The sequence below is a fragment of the Orcinus orca genome, chromosome 16 (assembly GCF_937001465.1).
Source record: "Orcinus orca chromosome 16, mOrcOrc1.1, whole genome shotgun sequence".
Classification (NCBI taxonomy): domain Eukaryota; kingdom Metazoa; phylum Chordata; class Mammalia; order Artiodactyla; family Delphinidae; genus Orcinus; species Orcinus orca.
Window position 1 is genome coordinate 13960900 of NC_064574.1, and position 23170 is coordinate 13984069.

Below are 23170 nucleotides of genomic sequence, written 5' to 3' on the forward strand. Positions count from 1 at the left end.
GCCATGAGTTCTATAACTACAAGGAAATTCATTCAGCCAACAACCATGTGCACTTAGAAAACCCTGTGCCTCAGATGAGACCCCAGTCCCCTCTAACACTTTGTAGCCTTTGAGACCCTGAGCAGAGGTTTTCAAAATTGAGGTGTCTTTCTTTTCATACACTTTCAAAATATCTGTATTTCTTTTTATGGTTGCCTGCTATTTGGCAGGGAGCACGGATTTTCCATTAATGGCAATGACAGAAAGTGGCTTTTAAAAATCAGCTTTTTTGCAGTATAACTGCATGCAATAAAAGGCACCAATTTTAAGTGAAAATTTTGAGTTTTGACAAGTGAACGCAGTTATGCAACCACCGTGACAACCATGATATAGAACATCCCATCACCCCAAAAAAGGTCCCCCCTGCCCTTTTACAATCAATCTCTTCCCCCAACTACTAGACCCAGGAAGCCGTTACTCTTTGTCACTTTGATTTTGAGTTTTATAGAAATGTGTGTACATGAAATCATACAGTACATAGTTTTTGTGTCTGGCTTCTTCACTTAGTACCTGTTAATGGGCATTTGTGTGTTTCAATTTGGGGTTATTATGAATAAACCTCCTGTGAACATTTGATGACCAATCGTTATGTGGACGTATGTTTTCGTTTCTTTTGCATAAACACTGAGGAGTGAGAATTTAAGTCAAACGATAAGTGTGTGTTTAGCTTTATAAGAAACTGAAACTATTTTTACATAGCAACAATACCATCCGAATTACCACCAGAATTGTAGGAGTGTTCCACATGCTCCAAGTACTTGCCCACACTTAGTCTTGTCAACCTTTCTCACTTTAACAATATAATTGGGTGCGTAGTAGTATCATATAGTGATTTTTGCTTTGCATCAACAAAGATGTTAAGCATCTTTTCACGTGCTTAGTCCCATTCATATATCATCTGTGGTGAAATGTCTGTTCAGATCTTTTGCCCTTTTATTATCAGGTGCTTTATCATCTCAATATTGAGTTGGCCCTCATAGTTGCCACCATCTAATGTGACTTCCATTATAATGTCACACTGCATGGCAAAAGGGACTTTAATTGTATTGCAGTATAGTTGTTACAATGTTGTGTTAGTTTTAGGTGTACAGCAAAGTGATTCAGTTATACATATACATATATTCATTCTTTTTTAGATTCTTTTCTCATATAAGTTATCACAGGATACTGAGTAGAGTTCCCTGTGCTATACAGTAGGTCCTTGTTGGTTATCTATCTTATATATAGTAGTGTGTGTATGTTCATCCCAAGCTCCTGATTTATCCTTCCCCCCACCGTTTCCCCTTTGGTAACGATAAGTTTGTTTTCAATATCTGTAAGTCTTTTTCTGTTTTGTAAATAAGTTCATTTATATCATTTTTTTAAATTAGATTCCACATGAGTGATATCATATATTTGTCTTTGTCTGTCTGACTTACTTCAATTAGTGTGATAATCTCTAGGTCCAAATTCCTGTAAATGGCATTATGCCATTCCTTTTTTTAATGTCTGAGTAATATTCCATTGTATATATGCACCACGTCTTTTTTATCTATTCCTCTGTCGATGGACATTTAGGTTGATTTCACGTCTTGGCTATTGTAAATAGTGCTGCTATGAACATAGGGATGCATGTATCTTTTCAGATTATGGTTTTCTCCAGATATATGCCCAGGAGTGGGATTGCTGGATCATATGGTAGCTCTATTTTTAATTTTTTAAGGAACCTCCATACTGTTCTCCATAGTGGTTGTACCAATTTACACCCCCACCAGCAGTATAGGAGAGTTCCCTTTTCTCCATACCCTCTCCAGCACTTATTATTTGTAGACTTCTTGGTGATGGCCATTCTGACCAGTGTGAGGTGGTGCCCCACTGTAGTTTTGATTTGCATTTCTCTGATAATTAGTCATGTTGACCACCTTTTCATGTAAAAGGGACTCTATAGATGTAATTAAGCTTACTAATCAGCTGACCTTAAAGTAGGGAGGTTGTCCTGGGTTATCCAGGTGGGTCCAATGTAATTACATGAGCCCTGAAAAGCGGAAGACTGAAGGCATGGAGAGGCAAAGCACGAGGAGGACCTCGCCCACCATTTTGCCCACTTGAGGATGGTAAAGACCACATGGAAAGCGTGAGGGGGAAATGAGTTCTGCCAGCAACCAATGAACTTGACAGAGGATCCCGAGTTCCAGATGAGAATCACAGCCTCCGTCAATACCTAGATTATAGCTGGTACGACCCTTCACAGAGAACCCAACCATCATGCTGGACTCCCGACTTCCAGAACTAGGAGATAATAAATAGCTGTTGTTTTAAGCCATTAAATTAGTGGTAATTGATTAAATTACCGTCTCTCTACTAAAAGCAAAAAAACTCACAAAAGTTAAATTAAGAGATCCACATGTTTCAAGAAAAAACATAAGTGCATTTGTGCGTGTGGAATTGAAGGATTTACCATGTATTTACTAAGCAAACAAAACGCACTCGTGTGAAAAGCTACAGCCCACCCGCCGTCTTCACACACCCTCCCACCCGGCCCCAGAGGCATGTGAATGTGTGACTCCAGTTTCCAGAGTCTCTGGACACTAATTTCTCCTCTTCTCTGCTCTCACGATGAGACCAGGAATCTTGAGGCCCTTCATTCAGGGAAACCTACTCACAGTTTCCAAAAGACATCATCCCAGCGGGAGCCAAGTCTCTATTTGGAGGTGTTCTCTTCCATTCTTTGTTGCTTTTTCCTTCTTGGACCCAGGCAGCAACTCAAGCCTGCCCGCTTCCCCAACACGTTAACACAGACAGCCTGCTTCCCCAACTAGAGAGGCACATGCTAGCTTAATTACAGTGAGGGAGACTCAGTTGCTATTGAAACAGTCGAGTGATAGACAAAACCCTTCATTTGGGAGGAAAATGAGTTGTACACAAACAGGAACACATTTCATCTTGAATTAAAAGCTGCGACACTCCCTTGGCAGAGAACTCGGGCTATTTGTTTTCTTTTCTGCCTCCGTCTCCTCCTCCCCTGAGGGATTTTCTTGGCAATGGGCCGGGCTTTGAGGCCCCACGAGGGTCCCTCCTGCAATCTCCCTTCATCGGCCAGCCGTCCTCTCGCCTTTGTGGAAGCTTCAGTTGCCCCAGCCCACCTGGAGCGGGACCCTCCCTCCCAGCCCTGTCCCTTCCTGTGCCCGGTCCCCTCCCCGCAGCCCCTGAAGAGTAAAAACTGTCAAGTCAGGGACAGCTGCTCCGCCCGGGGGGCCCGGCTCCTGGAGGTGAACGAAGGGTTAAACGTGATGAATAACAGTGAGCGAAGGCGACACACGCGGGGAAAGTGCTCGCTTTAGCCCAAACTCCCGGATCGATGGAGAGGGCCACAAATAACGAAATCATCCATCTTCCACCCACTGAAGAGGAGTCCGCTGCGGCCAGTTGGAAAAGGGCAGCGAGAGACGTCCCGCCTCCGCCTTGCAGCGATTCGTGCTCTGGGATGTCCCTGCTCCCGCTGCCCAGCGAATCCCCGGGCCCCTGGGGACCGTGCCCAGCGGACGCCCCACAGAGGTCTTCCCTGAGGAGGAGAGGGGTGGCTAACCCCACCCACAGGGGCCGGGTGGTCCCTGACCCCATAACCTGCTAACTCATTTATAGAGGGAAGGGAGGGTCTCAGGTCCCTCTGACCATGGGAAGATGTGCACCTGTGACAAGACCCACTCAACCAGAAGCATTCCCATCTCCCATCTGCTCCAAGCCCAGCATGAGTGACCGCACAGGACAAGGTAAAAATCTCAGCCTTCAAAATACGATACCCCGACCCAACCTGCGCTCTCCGCCTCCGTGACCATTGTCTGCTCCAGACCACCATCGACTCCATCATTTCTCCAGCCTCTGAGTTCTCACTGCTCGTGCCTTTGCGCTGCTCTCACCCACTGCTGCTGCGGGGCTCCTGCCAGAACGTCAATCAGATCACGTCCCTCCTTTACCAAAACACTCCTCCAGCTCCCAGCTCCCTGGAAGGAAAAGCTCTTGCCATCTCAACTCCCATCACCTCTGACCTCATCCCCGCATCTTCCCCTCAGCCACCCGTTCCAGCCACCCTGGACTCAGGTTATTTGCTTTTCTTCAAACAGAAGAACAAATGTTGTTCAACAGAACAAATATTTGTTGTTCAACAGAACAAATATTCGGTCTGTGTCATCCTCCTGAGTGAAAAGTAGCTGGTACGGCGTTTCCCAAATGCAGCACATGCACCTCCAAAGATTGTCCGGATGCTTCTCAGATGAATGTGCTTTTTTTTTCAACAGTGTAAGAGTATTCAATGTGTATTAGACCATGACATGTATGAATAAAAAGTTTAAGTGAAGAGATTTAAAGATAAATAATAGAAGAGATGGTATAATGCAAATGATAAAAATCATGAAGGTAGCTTCGGGATGCCTGAAGTTTGGGAAACTCTGTTGCAGGAGAAAATTCAAAATTCTGGGAACCTGTGGGCTTGGATACACACCCTCCCTCTGCCACTTGCTGGCCACACTGAATGGCTTGCTTGGACCTCCAGCCCCTCATCTGTCACATTAAGAGGTTGCAAAAGCTCTGTGGTTCCTTCGCCTACAAGTCCCAAGACTGAGGATGGTTGGGTCATGGATTCCAGAGGCAGTGCCTGGACCAGGGTGCCCCACTGTTGGTGCTGCTGAGACCTCCTGGGGGTGGCCCTGGAAGTGTCCTTTCCACACCTGGTCCCCAGCCCTCCCTGTGCCTGAGAACATCCCGTGGAGCTGTCCCTTGAATCCCTGTTTGTGTTGAGGTGGGCATCTGTCACTTGCAGCCAAATGGCCTTCATGGATTTAAGTGGCTCCAGGCTCTCACATCTTCCTTGATCATTGTCTAGAACAAGTCCCCCTAGCCTTGCCAGCTGCACTTTTGCACGTCTTCTTTCTCCTTCTGGGATCCCCTTCCTCATTCTTCCACCATCCCCGTCCAGTCCAGCCCACATGTCTGCTCCTCTCTGGAGATCTCCTTGACCTCCCTTCTCTGGACCACATGGCATCTGCAATCCTGGACGGGCACACCTGAGCAACTCTGCCCAGCGAGGCTCTGCTTCCCCATGGAACTGACCAACTACAACTGCAGTCTGGGTGCTGTCACTGTGCCCAGCCAGGGGCTGGGGGACACGAGACTCCTCCCTCTGTTGATGGGGGCGGTTAGACAACCTACGTTGGTTTACTCATCCCAAGACACTCCATCTTCCTGTGTTACCATCCTGTCTCCCTGCTGACGCAGACGGTCTTCAGATTTGTAACGAAGAGTCTGGCTGGTTCCCAGCACATAAGTAGCCAGAGGACAAGTTCAGTGATTCATGTTCGATATTAAAGCACACGTCTTATGGGTCAGAGGATGAACATCAGATGGGTGTGGGTCACACTCGAAGCTTTGTTCTTCATCTTTAGAACATTCTAAAGAAGGCCTGGAAGCTTAAAGTATCTGCCAATATACTCTTAATTGCAAATGGATCACAGTTAATAAATTCTCATGTTTTGAGCACATCCCCATAGGAACTGTGTAGAATGACCTTGGATTTGTTCTTGACTCCTTTCTCTCACAGCATTTTCAACTGATCAGCAAACCTTGCTCGCTCTACTTTCAAAATATATCCTGAATCCGACCCTTCTTCCGCCTCCACTGACCCTGGACACGTCTCCCCATCATCTCTTCCTGAATGATTGCCACACCTCCTCACTGGTCCCCCTGTCTCCATCTCGCCCCCTACAGGTCATTTTGCGTATGGCAGCCACAGGGATCCTGTGAAAACCTCTGGAGCAGGTCCCTTCTCTGCTCAAAACCCCCACTGTCTCCAGTTCCAGTCGCCCCCAGACTCCTCACAGAGGCCCACAAGTCCCTACACCTGGTCTGGAGTCTTTCTAACTTTCCGAATGTATCACCAGCCTCACTGCTCACTGCTTACCCAGCCCTGGCTCACCGGCTCCTTTGTGACCATCCTCCTCACGCTGACGTCCACTCAGGTCCTGCCTGGCTGGGACACTGACCCCAGATGTCCCCACGACTCCTTAGCTCAGCTGTGGCTTCACACAGTGGCCTTTCCTGACTGCCTGCTTGGGGTGACCCTCTGTTATTCACTGTCCCCTTATGCCATGTGCTGGTTACTTTCTCCTTGCTTTCCAACCTCTCCACGTGCCGCTGGGCTCCAGGAAACTGATTTCTAGGGACTGCCTAAAGACTCAGAGAAACAAAACAGACATTTACATGAAGCAGAGTCTGCAGAGGTTTGAGATGCAATAGGACCCATCGGGTGGAGGTTTTTTTTTTTTAAAGGGCTTCAAATGCTTGGCTTTTTAAATTATTTATTTATTTATTTATTTTTGGCTGTGTTGGGTCTTCATTTCTGTGTGAGGGCTTTCTCTAGTTGTGGCAAGCGGGGGCCTCTCACTATCGCGGCCTCTTTTGTTGCGGAGCACAGGCTCCAGACGCACAGGCTCAGTAGTTGTGGCACATGGGCTTAGTTGCTCCGCGGCATGTGGGATCTTCCCAGACCAGGGCTCGAACCCGTGTCCCCTGCATTAGCAGGCAGATTCTCAACTACTGCGCCACCAGGGAAGCCCTTGGGTGGAGTTTTTTATAGAGATTTTTTTTTTTCACTTTTATGTCTGTGAACAGACATAAACCCTCTTCTTCATTTGAATTTTCCAGACTGCGAAGGGGATGGGTGTAATTCTTAACTCCCCCACGTGTAATCAGGGGCCCCAGTGAAGAAATGAAAGGTCCCTTATGTGTTGGTGAATGAAGTGGTTGCTAATCCATTATTCACCCTGCACAGGCCAAGGGAAGCCCGACGTCCCTTGCTGTCTGCCTGGCCCATCTTGACAAATGTAAACCAGCAGGCAATGGCTTGATAAGAGCATAATGATCATCATTGTTTCAGTTTTAAAAAAAAAGCATGATGGGGGACTTCCCTGGTGGCGCAGTGGTTGGGAGTCCGCCTGCCGATGCAGGGGACACGGGTTCGTGCCCCTGTCCGGGAAGATCCCACATGCCGCGGAGCGGCTGGGCCCGTGAGCCATGGCTGCTGAGCCTGCGCGTCCGGAGCCTGTGCTCCGCAACGGGAGGGGCCACAACAGTGAGAGGCCCGCGTACCGCAAAAAAAAAAAAAAGCATGATGGGTCTAGTCAGACTTTTAGTAGGAGAGGAAAAACATGGGAATGTCAGTGGGCAAGGAAGTACAGACAGAATGGGAAACTAAGGCAAGGGATAGGGGAAGATGGGAAGCCTCAAGCAGAGCCGAGGATGGGGGCGGGTTGGTGATGGGCTCTTGGACGCTGGGCCAGTGACAAGGAAAATGCAAAGTTGCCGACAGATTTAAGATTGCCCGTGCTGGGACACACACGAAGCATTTTTCAAGGATGTAGGGAACAAGAGATCATTAAACTAAGTTACCAGGGCTTCCAAGAGACAGTGGGACTAATTTAATGAGAGAGGCCCCGACACTGCAAAAATCTAAATTAATTCTTTGCTCGGCTGTCCACAGGGGAGGATGAGGAAGCGGTTACCTTCAGAAACCATAATCCATTTTCTTACTGAGGCAGAATAGAGAGAGAGAGAAAGAGGAAGGGAGGGGAAAGAAAAGGCTGGGATGGTGGAAGGTGGGGTTTATTGTCCTTGACGTCATGGTGGGAGTTTCTCTGACACAGATCAACTTTAATACCAGCTCAGACCAGTCCTTTGAGCCCTCACCGGCCCCCTCCACAGGTCCCAGCCCATTCAGGGCTTCCAGGAAGCAGCTCCCAGGCCACAGTGGCCATCCTGGGACCTATGAGTCCTTTGTCCCCACTGTTGGCCGACTTCCCTCTCATCATGAGAGCTGAGCTCCTGCTTCAGTTGCACAACTCTCTGGGCAGCTTTCCTTCCGGTGGTTAAAACAAGTATCTCAACCTTTTCCAGATTTCCAGCATCACAGTCTGTGATTTGGAGTACCGGTTGCCCAGCGGGGTGGAATCAAGATGAAACTACAACCTGAAAACACCAGGTCCATTTCCGGAAATCCGGTATGTAAAACTCTGCACATAGGCCTCTCATGTGAAACAGCTGGGAGAGACTGAGGCTCTTTGGGATCCAACCTCCCTTACGTTGAAGATGATGATGTGCCCCCTCCCCCCAAGAGTGTATCCTGATGGCCTTTGTTTACTGGTGATGCTGTCTCTTGAGCTGAGGACTGGCTACAGGTGTGCCCACCTCATCTCATGATGATTCATCAAGATTGCATTTGTGATCTGGGTACTTTTCTTATGTAGGTTATACTCCAATAAATGTTTACACCCAGTGAGATTTTGATTGAGGAAGACAAAGACATTTATTAAAGGTGAGACACCAACCCCCCAAGGGTGTTTGAGCCAATCAGCCAGAAACCACCCTTGGCCTTCTCCCAAGGGGATTTGCTCCAGCCCCTACTGGTCCAAGATTCCATACCTGGCTCTCCTCCCACCTTCCTGCCTTGTCATGTCCCTTGGACCGTCAAGGTCCTCCAGGGACCTGGCTAGGCTGGTCCCTCCCATCCCAGAGTTCCCTGCAGCCCTCCCTGTACTCGCTCTGAGAAACGCCTTTCCCATCATGGAGAATCCAGACAGGCCTGTCCTGGCCACTCCACCTGCCTCCCCCTGACAGTATACAAGTTCATCGTGGACCCCACCAAATCTCCAATGTCTTTAGTTATGATGGGGCTTTAGGAAGATGAATCCACCCTCTCACAATTTCATTTCTGGTTCGTGCATCCCAGAGGCAGGACAGAGCTAGCACCCAAACTCTCCGTAATAGTTCAGAAAAGGACAAGAGGTGCTTAGAGCCCAGGAGAAGGAGGAGGGAGGGGCCATACAGACTCTCTATCTCAGCTTCTAGTTTCCCTGCCTCCGGCCGCTTCCCTCCCTGAGTGAGAGCCAGCTCCGCTCCAGACACATCACTCTCCTACCTAAAAGCCTTCCAGCTCCTGAAATGGAGAAATACATTCCCTAACCTGTGTTCTCACATCACTAGCTCCTGTCAAAACCTCATCTTCTAGACACCAACCGCGTGCATATTTGATTTGGGTTCTCATCTATTAATTCCCTCTCCCAGTTTATCTTCATTTACTTAATTCTTCCTCCCTACCCTATTTTTAAAGCACGAAGTGCCTTTCCCATTGCTCTTTCCTCTGGAAGAACGCAGGCGTTTAAAAACAAGAATTTTCCTCTGGAAGAACGCAGGCGTTTAAAAACAAGAATTTTCTTCCAAGTCCAGCTTAGCTATTTCCTCAGGCCTGGGTGAGAGCTCTTCTCTTTTTCATTCTTTCCTACAAATGTTTTAACTTTGATTTCTACTTTGGTATGGGAGTTATTCGGGAGCGGATTCTCTCCAATAAAATGCACCCACTTTAAACGTCTGGCTCAGTGAGTTTGGACAAATGTGTCCGCTGGGGTAAACTTCACCACGATCAAAACATAGAACACTTCCAGCCTGAATATCTTTTTATGGTTTGTTTTAATATTGTTGGATTATGACCAGAGCATAACCTGTAAAAAGTCTTTATTTTTAAAATTTTGTTAAGGTTTCCTTTGTACCCAAAGAAACAACAGCAAAAACAAAAAAGGAATGATTTGGAAAAAATATTTAAATATCAAATATTCTGTCCCTGGTGATCTCTCCCTAGATCATCTTCACTCTGCTCCTAAGGCAGTCGAGTCATCCTTTTATTAAGCCATAATCATGCTGCAGTGTTGCGAGGCCTTTCTGTGTCTACCCAACCCCCTTCGCTAGAGATGAGCTCCCTGAAGCTCAGGGCCACATCATCGCTGAGTCCCTAGGGCTACAATGGGACTCAGTGTGGTAAAGATGCTTAATCAATATTCATACCTAGAGTTGAATTAAGTACACCTTGCCTGTGTCCTGGTGAACTCACCTGGGTGGCAGGTGGTTTAGGGACCCCCAATCACTACCCCAGGCCCTGTCTCTCCAGTGGCTAATTCATGTTAAAATATCTCCCCTGTTCTTTAGAGAATAATTGAGGGAAACCATTCTAACACACACCTATTGACTTCTCTGCCCTGACCCAGGAGCTTGAAATAAGTAAATCATTGAAACCATCACATCCTGCCTGTTTCAGGGAAGGCATTGATAGAAGGGGTATCAGTGGATTCGATCATGGCAGGAGCAGGCGGGCAGGGAGAGGTCCCTGGCCCAGGCATCAGTGTGGTCCTCAGGGCTTCGTGAGGTCTCAGAAATCCAGCCCAGGGTACTTCACAGGGAACAGCAGGGGCTGCTGCAGCCTGTCTTTGCATCCTTTCCCTGAGCTGGACAAGGGGAGACAGACACGTGGGCTCAGGAAATGAGATTCAAAGTCTCCACTTATCCCTCAGCTCAGCCTCCTGGGGATGCAGTGGGCACCTGCTGGAGAGGGGTGTCTGGGAGCTGGGAGGGAGAGGCGGGTGACAGTCTGGGGATGGCACGTGGGTCGGATGTGGCCCCATCTGGCTGGAGGTCTCCATCCTCTTCCTCTCCCAGGGCCACCTGGACTTCAACAGCACCCACCTGAGCCCTCCATGCCCTGGCTTTGCAGCCCTTGCATGGCTTACCCATTGCCACCCTCGGAAATCTTGACCCTGGCCTCCAGGCCCCTCCTGCAGCCTCCTTCTGCCCTGTCTCTGCACTGCCTTCTCTCTGCTGCCCATTTGGGCTCCTCCCTTTTCTCAGGTCTGGGCAATGCTCTTCCCCCTGCCTGGAAGGCTCTTCTTCTGCCCCTCCCAACCCCTTTTGTCCAGCTCAAGGTCTCCCAAACAGCAAACGTGAGATGATAGAGCCAGTGCACACGGCATCCAGTAACACTGAATCCTATCGTGATTCTTCTTTCCTCCCTCCGGTTACCTCAAAGACAACATCTTGATTTGGTGCTAATATGCCTTTAGCACCTCTCTAAGCCTTGCTCATCATCCTTTGAAACAAAGAAAGAACAGGCCCCGGCTTAGTGCAGAATGCAGCCCCCTGTTTAGGTGTATTGTTTTTATTTCCATGGTTACCATCCTCCTGCAGCAAGACGTGCTGGTTTCCCATTTACACCAGCGATATGGTTTCCCTCTCAAATAAAAGTTTCCTAGTAGAAACAAAAATAGATTTAATTAAAGAAAAATATTAAACAAAGGATTATTCTGGTGGTGAGTGGATGTGGGGAAAATGGAGACAGTGGCCTTTGAATGAATAAAACTGGGTAAACAGTTTGGGGGGGCAAAATGGGTGAAGGTGGTTAAGAGGTACAAACTTCCAGTTAACAGATAAATAAGTCCTGGGGATGTAACGTACAGCGTGGTGACTATAGTTAAGATACCGTATTGTATATTTGAAAGTTGCTAAGAGTAGATCCTAAAACTTCTCATCACAAGAAAAAAATTTTGTAAATATGTGTGGTGATGGATGTTAACTTATCGTGGTGATCATTTTATAATATATACAAGTATCAAACCATTATGTTACACACCTAATACAATGTTAGCATCAATTACATCTCAATAAAAATAAAATAGAGAAAGCAGTGAGCAATGGCTAGGAGCTTGGACAGGGTGAGATAGCACTGGGCAAACCCCAACTCAATGACTTACCATCAGGGTCCTTCTCCTGACCTCTCCTTAGCTTCCTCATCTGTAAAATGGGAAAACAGACCCCACCTCATAGGGGCTGTTGTGCAGAATAGTGAGAGAATGTGGGAAAGCCACAGGCCCAATGCCGACATAGAGCAGACAGTCCACATGTGGCCACGATAATTATCACGAGTGTTGATGGGAAGAAAACATATCTCTTACCAGCTGGGATGAGAGCTGCTCAGAGGAGAGGAACTTTCACAGTGCGGGGAAATAATCTGAAGGTGTGGACTGTGTGGTCCTAAGGTTGGAAGGAGCCCACAAAGCAGTAGCTGAGAAGCTACACAAGAGATGTGAGCAGCATGGGGCGGGGGGCAGTAGCAGGATCCAGAAGAAGCCATGGAAGGGACTCTGCAGTGTTGCTAAGCAACACATCCTGATGCTGGAGTTGGCAGAGATGCAAAGGGACCGAGACATCAATAAAATCAGCTTCCTCTGTGCTGCTCCAGAACCATGAATAAAATGTGCCCATCACAGCTGCCATTGGGATACGGAATCTGGGAAGGTAGAAAACAGGAAGGAGCCCATGCCATGTGGAAGATGGACCCCTGCAGAAGTGGGAAGGGCAATGCTGAGATGCAGAGAGGAGAATAATAGCTCAGTGGAGGGTGGAAATGAGAGTGGGAGGAACAAGAGATACTTCAGCTCGGTGAATGGCAGAAACCTTGAGGACGGCGTCCTTGGACTTCCCCTAAATGCAGGATTTGAGCACGTCTACCAGCCAGCACTTGGGTTACAATGAGATGCTGTCGTCCTTTCAAGGCAGAATTGTTTGTGACCTTAACAAATTTGCTATGAAAATAACAGGTGCAGGTAAGATACGCTTGAGTCCCCAGGCCAAGGGTAAACAGCCAGGCCTCTTTGTTAAACTTTTTTTTCCACTTAGCTGAGCCAATAAATCCCCCTTGGCCTTTGGATACTTGAGGTTGAATTTCCTGTTACTTAGCAGATGAAAGAATTCTAATTTATAGAAAACAGAGGCATAACTACTCTCCCATTTTACAGATGAGGAAACAGAAGCTCCACCTCCTTCTATCTCTTTACTCTGATTTCTGAGGCTGTAACCTTTCTTCTTACCTGAGACATTCCTCCTCTGTTCTCTCTCAGCCAATGGAAAGAGAAAGAGATGATGCTCACACCCCATTGGCTACTTTTTGTCACAAGGGAGTCTGGGAAATGTAGTCTTTCTTCTAGGCAGCCAGATTCCTGGCTTTTATGAGAGACCTGAGGGATGGGGGGGCGGGGGGACACCCCACAGCCTCTGATGCAGCTCAGCTTCCCCTGCCCTGTCCCCCACCAGGACAGATAGGAGACAGATGACCCTCAAGCCCGACACCAATGTGACAAGGTATCTTGATCACAATGGCCTGGCTGGGTCATCCCTGCAGGAGGACAGCACTTGATCTGGGCCGGGTCATGCCTTCTGCAAACAACAGGCCAGAAGGGGAAAGATGGGGAGCAAAGATGAGGAGCACCTCCAGCAAAGGACTTCATCCCCCTTCCTGGGACTCCTGGGGAGTCCAGGTCTTCCCTCCATGCAGCTGGTTCCGTCCCACATCAGACACCAGAGACGGATGCTGAGCTGAGGGGACCCTCCCCTCCCCCACCCAGGGCAGTCACTCTCTGCATTGGGTTGGAAATTCCACCCTTTGGACGAGATGCTAATTATAGTTCCCTGTGTGCCATCTGTCGCCTGCTAAAAATAGGCTGTCTTGTGTTTTCATCTCCACAGGTGCAGCTGAGTTTGGGGAAATAACGTCGCTTTTAGCACTGGTGCAAGTAGATGACTGACTCCTGGACTCAGGGAACCAGGTCTGTCTGTGCGGGAACTTGTTTCTGGGAGTAAGACCCATGGCAGCGGGCCAGTCAGAAGAGGTTCTGCGACCCCATGGGCTCAGCGGAGGGGTGGGTGATGGTGGGAGGACAGTGCTCCTGGGTCAGCCTCGCACGTGGAGGCGGCCTGCAGAGCTGGGAGCATCAGCGATGGGCCGCCAAGGCTGAGAGTCATTTGTCATCCAGGCAGGAGGGAGGCAGTTAAAGAAGGTCACTGGCAGTGCACAGGGGCCCCAAATCCACGATGAAGGCCAGGAAACAGGGATGTTGGAATGAGGTGGGGAGGGGGTCCTGAAGGCGATAGAGGTGTGGGGGGAGGGGGGAGGGGATTGAGAAGTTTCATTCATTCATTCACTTATCTATCTGACAAATATTTATTGAGTCCTACTGCGTGCCAGGCTCTCTGCTAGGTGCTGGGTTGAAAGGGACAGATAGGATCCCTCGTTCATTTATTAATTTAATAGTCCAACAAACACATACTGAGCCAGACACTGCCCTGGGGATACAACAGTGAACAAAATCCCTTCCCTCCTGGAGCTAAAATTCTATTGGGGGTGGGGTGGAGTCCAATACCCTCTTCCCCCAAAAGAAAATTAATATCATGAAATACCATGATCCAGCGATTTTAGCAAAGGAAAACACCCGCTTCCCAGGAGACCAGAGCCCACCAGGCTCTAAGAAAGGGGGTGGGAGTTGGAGGAACAGGTGTAGCCTTTATGACAAGGAACCTTCATCCCGATCTTCAGGGGAACCCAGTGTTGACTGCAGCCTGAGAGAGAGACCCATGGCTCCAGGGCCCCCTGCGCCCCTCAGATGAGCCCCTCCCAGCACCCGAGGGGATGCCCCAGACGAAGAAAACTCCCCCACTGGCCCACCAGGCCCCTGTGTGCAGCAAAGCCCCGAAGCCGGAAGAGTCTCAGCACAGGACGTGGGCTTCTGAGGGTCTGACCCAGGACATATGACACTGTGAATGCAGCAGAAGGGAGGCCCCACAGTTATAAATTTCTCAGAATTTCAAGGAGGACCCAGCTCTCCTGCCAGCTCAGTCTCGGGGAGCCACTGCTGGGCTCTGTGTGGTCAGAAGGGTTTGCCAGGCCGTGTAGACACAGTGTGTAGACACTACAGTGTCCAGATGGCAGGATTCTGCTCAGCTCAGACGCAGCGTTCACCTGGTGTGAATATTTAGTGGCCTGGTCCCTGGAAACTGCGCTTCCATCTTTACTGCTCTGGGACTGAATCACCGCCAAGCGCCTCCTGTCCCCGGCAGGCATTTCTGTGAGCAGGTCGGAGACAAGCCTTGGGAAGCTGCTGCAGCCCAGCGGGGGTGGGTCTGTCTCCGAGGCACAGAATGGGGCTCAGGTTCAGCTACTCTCCGGCCCGCTGGGAGGGGCCCCCGTTGCTGTCGTCTCTGGTTTTATGGTCTCACGTGAGAGATGAGAAACCTCTCAATCCAGGAATAACAGCTCAAAGCCCCTTGCTTTCCCCACTGCGGGTGGATCCCGGTGTGTAGCTGAACTTGAGCGCAGTCCCTCTTGGTCATAAAGCTACAGATCCTGCTTATTCTCAGCTGGAGGTGAGGGCCCAGACCCCGCCTGCCAGTTCTGCAGCCCCGCGCTGCAGGCACCGGGGAATCAGCGTTTGCCTGTTCTTAGCAGGGGCGGTGGTTGAGACAGGAGCAGAGAGTGGGAGGTCACAGAAGGGGTGGATGGAGTCTGGAAAAGAGGAAACACCTGGGTGAGGTATTTCCATTTCGCCTTTTTGGAGGCCAGATGTTGGAATGCCAAGAAATGTGACCTAAGAAGGTCACAGAGTGAAACCGTTCCTGAGTGTTTTCTGTGCAGGCAGACAGCACATCACAACAGTTAGCTTCCTGAGAGCACGGCCTCTGGAGGAGGACTCTCTGGGTCCAGATCCCAGCTGGTCACACCACTTACTAGCTGTGTGACCTCAGGCAAGTTATGTAACCTCTCTGTGCCTCAGTTTCCTCACCTGAAAAATGAGGATAATGAGAGTCCCTGTTACATAGGATCATGGGACAGATTAGAGCAGAAAGTGGCAGTAAAGTGCTCAGCAGTGTCTGCCCATAGGACGCAGGGCTTAAAATGTTAGATGACATCATCATCATCATCACAGCTGCATTTGATGACACGCTGGCGACCTTCATTCCTGACCTTATCAGCTCCATGTGGTTTTTTGCTGAGACCAGTTCCATCCCCTGGTTCAGACCTTTATCCTGTAGAAACGCAGGCTGAGAAGGATGCTCTGAGGTCATCCCCCTCATCGCCATCACCATCAACAGCCTCAGATGTCACTGAGCCCATGGCAGGCGCTAGCCCACCGTCCCTCAGATGGCAGCACTCTACAGTTTGCAGAGCACGTAATTTCTCATTCACCTTTCCAGCATCAGCTGATCCTGGACGCACAGATTCCTTGATAAATGTTTATTGAATGAACTGATCAAAGATGAGACTGAGGCACCGGCAGATGTAGGCTCCCAGTCTCCTGGTGATGATGCTTTCTCTCTAGAGCTTTCTTCTCTGCCTGCCCATAAAAGATCTTCATCCAGCTAGCTCGATCCTGCGCTGTCCTCTGTAATTGTTTGGAGTGGCTGGAGTTGGTCATCTTAGAGGGGCTGCATCACAGTGGCCCAGGACTGGGACAGGCAAGGAGCATGACGTTATCGTCATGGACATTCATAATAATAACACCATCACATTTACAACCTGCTTTACAGCCTTCAAGGAATTAAGCATCCATCGCCCTTGAAAGAGAAAGATAAACACTTAGCCGGAAAGAGAGGGAGGAAGGAGAGATTTAAGAATGAGCGAGGGATGCATTTTCCAGCATTGAGTGAGAACACGTGTTTCTTCCTGGTCTCGAGATCAAAGAGGATACCCAGAGGACAAAAGCACTCGAGAAGGACTATGCTTTATCCTGAAGATCAGCCCACAGCAGAGAGTCAGGGAATCTGCAGGAATGGAGGCTTTGGGATTGTTTTTTTTAATTAGGAAGCAGGAGGAGAAAGGGCAGCAGGCCCTGAGCCCAGAGCTTTGGAAGGTGCGTCTGTGTCTGGCCACCTGACAGCAGCTCAGGGCGGGTGCACCCCGGGGATCCAGCCCGCCGTTCCTCCCCACAGCCCTTTCTGCTCTCGGCTTAAGGATAAACAACCTTCTATGGCTTGTCTCTCGAGAGCTATTGGAAGCAAAACCACCAATTACAGGCTAAATCTCCAAGCATCCCTACAGAAATCTCTCTTCCTAAACCCAAAGCCCTGATTCCAGGGCAGCCTCTTGACCAGACTCACCTGTGAGCCTGATTAGTGATCCGCGGACGACAATGGGCTGACCTCACAGGCACTTACTGCGTGGGGCCTGGGTCCTGAGCGCTCCTGTGCGTTAACTCACTTAATCCTCACCTGGACGCAGTCACACAGCACCATCGGGAGCCTCAGGTCACAGGGGCAGAGTCAGGCTGGGCAGGGTTGACACCCCCTGGGGCCCGTGGCTGCAGGGCTTCAGAGCCAGAGTCCCGGCCCGCAGCACTGACCCCTGACCGCCGGCCAAGGACTGACTGTGTCCTCGCTGGTGGAAGAGGAGCTTCAGTGACAGCCCCAGACACCAGTATTGCTACCGATGCCTCTTTCCAGGAAGAGGTCCTTCTCTCTTGAGACATTGAATCCAGTGCAACTGGACACTGAAGGAGACTTTCCTGGAGGACTTGGAATATTTGCTGAAGTCCCAAAGCTAGAGGCGTTGGAACCCACTCATTCTACAGAGAGTTCTGGAAACATCCTTGGGAGCCCGTGACCACCACCCACACGTGAGAGAAGAGGGACGTGTGGAAGGAGATTCCCTGGAGGGAATTCACAACAGGCGAATTTGAACAGCTCAGATTGTTGTGAGATTGAACGTTGACATATCCTGCACTGGACTCCTTAGTTCTTAAAAGATGCACCTGTTCTTAGGGCTGAGCAAGTCTGAGAGGCTTCAAGATCTACCCAGGATGTCAACCAGGGCACAAGGGAGGAACCATAGAGTCTTAGTGGGCTCAGGCTTCTATAACGAATTACCATAGCCTGGGCAGCTTCAACAACAAATATTTATTTCTCATAGTTCTGGAGGCTGGAATGTCCAAGGTCAAGGTGCTGGCCAGTTTGGCTCCTGGTGAGCACCCACTTGCTGGCTGGTAGACAAGCCACATTCTCGCTGTCCCCTCACATGGCGGAGCAGGGAGAACAGGAGCAAGCTCTCTTTTTATAGGAGTCTATTCTTATAAGGGCACTAATCCCATGCTGAGGGCTCCACCCTCATGACCTCATTGCTTCCCAAAGGCCCCACCTCCTAATACCCTCACATTGGGATTAAGGCTTCAACATATGAAGTGAGTGACGGACACACACGACATCCATCACATGGCACACAGTTAAAGCCACCAAAGGAAGCATGCACTCCATTCAATGAGTATTTCTGCTTCAAGATGACAACCCAGGAGTCCCAGAAAATCAGTCCTGGTCTCCTTGAAAGCCTTCAGGTTAGAGAGACTGGTGAAATCCCCAAGGTACGTTATAATTGGTTTATTCCACTTATAACCAGAGCACCATGTCCAGGACACCAGAAGTGTCGGGGGGGAAAGCGAAAGCCTGGGGTGATGTCAGGTAGCTTGGGACTCAAGTCCCCCTTGTCCCTGGACTCCCTGCCTGAGGGACGCTCAGCACATTGTTCTCCCTTCCTGGGCCACAGTTTCTCCCATCTCTAACATGGGAATCATCATAACTGCCCTGACCCCCAAGGGTGGCTGTAAAACCCAGGAGGAGCCCTCTTATCCAGAACAACTAGGACCATTAGAGGGTCCATTAGTACAACTAAATTGACTAAACTGCGGAATTTTTTAGAAAGGTACAGTCACATCCTTACACAGGTTAACAGAAAACACATACGTATGCATTAATTATGAAGATTTTCATAACAGAGACAATGAGTTTTTTTTAATGTAAGTCTGCCGTTGGATTCTCCCATTGTCTCCTTTCTTTTATATAATCATACAGTGTTCAGTTTTAGTTTCTTGATAGCGGGATCACGACTTAAAGATGCTTGCAAAGCAGTCTGAGTGCAGAATCTTCTAGACCAGAAGCAGGTGAACCACATATGTAATTTTTAAATTCTAGTAGCCACATTTGAAAAAAAACTTTTAAAAAGCAGATGACATTAATTTTAATGATATATTTTATTTAACCAAACATATCTGAAACATCAGTTCAACATATCATAAATATAAAATTCAAGATACTTGACATGTTTTTCATATAAATCTTCCAAATCTGGTGTGTATTTTACACTCAGTGCCTCTCTGTGTTTATCAGAGACAGTTGATCTGCATTTAGATTTCAGAAAATTTAAAGTTGAAAAAGTAGATTCATATAAAGAACTTGTCCCAAATACATTGAAAAGTTTTTCAATAACTGAATCACGTATCTGTCTTTAATCATGTGAATCGATTACAATGAAACAAAATCAAAGCCTCAGGTTTTCAGCCACGCCAGCCACATGGCAAGTGCTGCATAGCCACGTGTGGCAAGTGACTATTGTATCAGGCAGTGCACCGCTGGTGGTATTATATCTCATCTATTTTTCCAATCTCTACTTAAGCTTTTTTCCCTTATCAAATCTTTCTCAACAATTCAACTTGGTTTGCATAGAAGCAGCTTCTCCCTCTCCTTCTGTACTCCTAGTTATCCATTTGCTATATTTATTTAAGCTATGTAATTACAATCTCAGGTGCATCTGGACTAAACAGGTTTGGGAACAAAAGCAATGACTTTCAGTAAACAGGCAACTCAGTAATTTCCTTCCTGCATTTCAGACAGGAGCCAATGGCCCCGAGCTGTAGGCTTATCCATATACATGTTTACAGAGGAATGGCGAGCTTCAGATAAACAGGTGAGTCAGGTAAGAGAGGTTGGATAAGAGAGGTCCTGCTCTGCACTTAAAGCCCTGCATGCCATGAATGAATTGCAAAAAGTGCTCAAAACTACTGCTTATTATTATTAAATTCTGATTGTTGTTACCTCTGCTAGTATAAAAGCCCACCAATCCACCAGTGCCCTGCTCAGATGACTGCCTAACCAACATCCTTTCCCTCATTCCTCTTTTCAAACACAAGCCCAACTTTGCCTTGTTTTTTGTTCTGGGTTTTTTTTTTTAACGGCAGTTTTATTGAGTTGTAATCCACACACCAAACAACTCACCTATTTAAATCGAGACGCGCTGACGGTGGCCCAACTTCGCCTTGGTGGCCACCTGTGCCCGTGCAGCCCCTCGGCTCAGGGGATGCTGACCGGATCCTCTGCTCCAGGGTCACCGCTATTAGTCAACGGTAATTAGTCTACAGCCATCCCCTAGAGATTGTTAGTGGTCCAAGGTGGGCACATGGCCCAACATGGCCAGTTGTATCAGAGAGGAGTGTATATCTCACACTCCTTGCTCTCTCAAGGCCAGTAAACCTGGACAAGGAGACACGTGGTCCCAGTTGCCAATGGTGGTTATCTCGTGACCAAGAGGGGAACTGACTTAAGTATGAAACCAGAGCAGCGGCTGGCAGAGCAGAGAGGCTAGTGGTGGTGTATAGCCGCCGAATCCCTGGATTCAGCTGCTGGACCCACCCTGAAGTCCTCCTGACTGGTAGCCTCCATTACAGGAGATAAATTCCTTTGCGGTGTAAATCAGACTCATTACGGACTTCAGTTACATGCTGGCAAATGCAAGTAAATGGACACACCATCCCTTCCAAAAAGCCTACCCTGACCCCCCAGCACCCAGCAATCCCTCCCCCTTCGGAACCTCAGGACCTTTCTCACTGAACTAACCCACTCCACCCTGTGTGCTATTTATGTCCCCCACCAGGCATGAACCTGCTGAGAAAAAGGTCTGATTCATCTCTCTCCCCTCCTTAGCCCAGGGCTCTGCACTTAGTAGGTGCTTTGTAAATGTTATTGCACAAATAACCGTATATTTGTATTGCAGTTGCTTTAGAAAGCCAGATAGAAGGGTGAAAGCACTGCTTTGTTTTTTGTTTTTAAGAAACTCATCACTGAGATGTAAACTGTTCTGTTAGACAACACTGCAGTACTTTGATGCCAGTAAAGACAGGTTTTAAGATGTTTTATTTTATTGGGACAAACTGCACGTCCATAAAAGCTTCATCCGTCTTTTTCTCAGTTGATGGCATTTGAAGACTCAGTAATTTCCTTCCTACAACTGATATCCCTCTTTAACATTCAAACTCCCTTTAACAGATGTAGCACTTTCCAACCAGCCCATCTGGACAGGTGGCAGGCACGCTAAATCTCCTCCGTGGGCCTGGGGCATTCTGGGCACTAATGGAATGTTTATCCATTTATTCTTTAACTGCGGGGGCTGCCCCTCCTTAGGGGGAATGAACACCAGCCATTAGATTAAAATGCAGGCTGAGTCTTTAAAAGAGAAAGCCAAAAGTGCCCTGGAAACTTTAGAGACGGTGTTTCAGAAGGGCAATGTTAGTTCCAGGTTAAATCCAAGGTTACCGTTCCAGGGCCCTCCTGCAGATGGGCAGAGGCCGCAGGGACCAAGGGCGAGGACACCCTCAGCATCAGGGCCCTAGGTGCAGATTTCCAATGCCCCCATTTCCACCCGAGCTGGTCATTCCCATAGTAAAAGGCAACTCCATCCTTCCAGGCGATCAGGTCACATCTTGAGGTTGGTCTTAATGCTTCTCTTCCTCTTGTTCCCCCACATCCAATCTATCAACCAATCCTTTTGGCTTTACCTTTAAACTATGGCTGGAATTTGATCACCTCCCACCTCCACCACGAATGGTCCAAGCAGTCATCATCTCTCACTGGACTCTTGCAGTTGCCTCCCCACTGGTCTCCCTGCATTGACTCTCGCCCCTCTCCCCTCCACAGTTCACCCTCCACAGGCAGTCAGAGGAATCCTTTCAAATAACATGTCAAAACCTACAAAGTCTTCTGCACAAAACTCTCAAATCACATTCCATGACTCTTAAAATGTGACACAAATTTCTTTGCCATGGTCTAGAAAGCCATATCTAATCTCAGCTGTGGCTCCTCTCCCCCTTGCTCCCTCATGCCAGTCACACTCCCACCACAGGGCCTTTGCACATGTTGTTCCCTCTGTCTGTAACATTTTTCCTCCAGATATGCACATGGAAGACACTCTTCATTCCTCAGGCCTCTGCCCAAATGGCACACCTCAGAGGGGACTTCCAGGACCTCCAGTCTAAAGTAGCCCCCCAAGACCTCTCTATCCCATAGTAATAGATAGTATCCTATAGCATCTATCCTATAGCATCTATTACTACCTAGAATAACACACAGTTAAATATGTATATGTAGATGTGTATAAGTGTGTGTGCATGTATGTGTGCACACACATATATGTCTATAAGACTGTACTTGTGGGGAGGAGACCTTCAAGATGGTGGAGGAGTAAGGCACGGAGATCACCTTCCTCCCCACAAATACATCAGAAATATATCTACACGTGGAACAACTCCTACAGAACACCTACTGAATGCCGGCAGAAGACCTCAGACTTCCCAAAATGCAAGAAACTGCCCACGTACCTGGGTAGGGCAAAAGAAAAAAGAAAAAACAGAGACAAAAGAATAGGGATGGGACCTGCACCTCTGGGAGGGAGCTGTGAAGGAGGAAAGGTTTCCAGACACTAGGAAGGCCCTTCACTGGCGGAGACGGGGGTGATGGAGGGGGAAGCTTTGGAGCCACAGAGGAGAGCACAGCAACAGGGGTGCAGAGGGCGAAGTGGAGAGATTCCCGCACAGAGGATCGGTGCCGACCGGCACTCACCAGCCCGAGAGGCTTGTCTGCTCGCCCGCCGGGGCGGGCGGGGGCTGGGAGTTGAGGCTCGGGCTTCGGAGGTCGGATCGCAGGGAGAGGATTGGGGTTGGCTGTGTGAACACAGTCTGAAGGGGGCTAGTGCGCCACAGCTAGCCGGGAGGAAGTCCAAGAAAAAGTCTGGAGCTGCAGAAGAGGCAAGAGACCATTGTTTCCAGGTGCGCGAGGAGAGGGGATACAGAGCACGGCCTAAACGAGTTCCAGAGATGGGTGCGAGCCACGGCTATCAGCGTGGACACCGGAGAGGGGCATGAAATGCTAAGGCTCCTGCTGCAGCCGCCAAGAAGCCTGTGCAGCCTATCCACACCTCCCCTCCCGGGAGCCTGTGCAGCCCGCCACTGCCAGGGTCCCGTGATCCAGGGACAACTTCCCCAGGGGAACACACAGCGTGCCTCAGGCTGTTACAACATCACGCCGGGCCTCTGCCACTGCAGGCTCGCCCCGCCTTGCAATTATAACTACTGTACTCCTCCCTCCCCTGGTCTGCGTAAGCCAGAGCCCCGTCATCAGCCACTGCTTTAACCCCCTCCTGTCTGGGCAGGGAACAGATGCCTGAGGGCAGCCTACGTGCAGAGGCAGGGCCAAAACCAAAGCTGCACCCGGGGAGCTGTGCGAACAAAGAAGAGAAAGGGAAATTTCTCCCAGCAACCTCAGAAGCAGTGGATTAAATTCCCACAATCAACTTGATGTAGCCTGCATCTGTGGAATACCTGAATAGACAACGAATCATCCCAAAATTGAGGTGGTGAAT

General features: G+C 48.9%; 1 protein-coding gene and 1 long non-coding RNA gene across 4 annotated transcripts in view; one reads left to right on the plus strand and one right to left on the minus strand.

Annotated features, from left to right (window-relative positions):
* LOC117202511 (uncharacterized) overlaps positions 1-3964 on the minus strand; it is a 29767-nt gene extending 25803 nt beyond the window's left edge. For 2 of the 3 annotated variants that reach the window (XM_049699240.1, XM_049699238.1), the window contains exon 1: positions 2682-3161. The gene's annotated coding sequence lies outside the window, so the exon portion shown is untranslated. Of the gene's footprint in view, positions 1-2681; positions 3162-3829 lie in introns of those variants that run through there. The other variant, XM_049699239.1, reaches the window with a different exon arrangement.
* The window catches only part of LOC117202494 (uncharacterized), a 34012-nt gene extending 12202 nt beyond the window's left edge, over positions 1-21810 (plus strand). Inside the window, exons 2-4 of the long non-coding RNA XR_004484917.2 lie at positions 7963-8066; positions 13411-13490; positions 19371-21810. This is a non-coding gene — a long non-coding RNA (uncharacterized LOC117202494). The remainder of the gene's footprint in view (positions 1-7962; positions 8067-13410; positions 13491-19370) is intronic.
* Positions 21811-23170: the final 1360 nt, after the last annotated feature.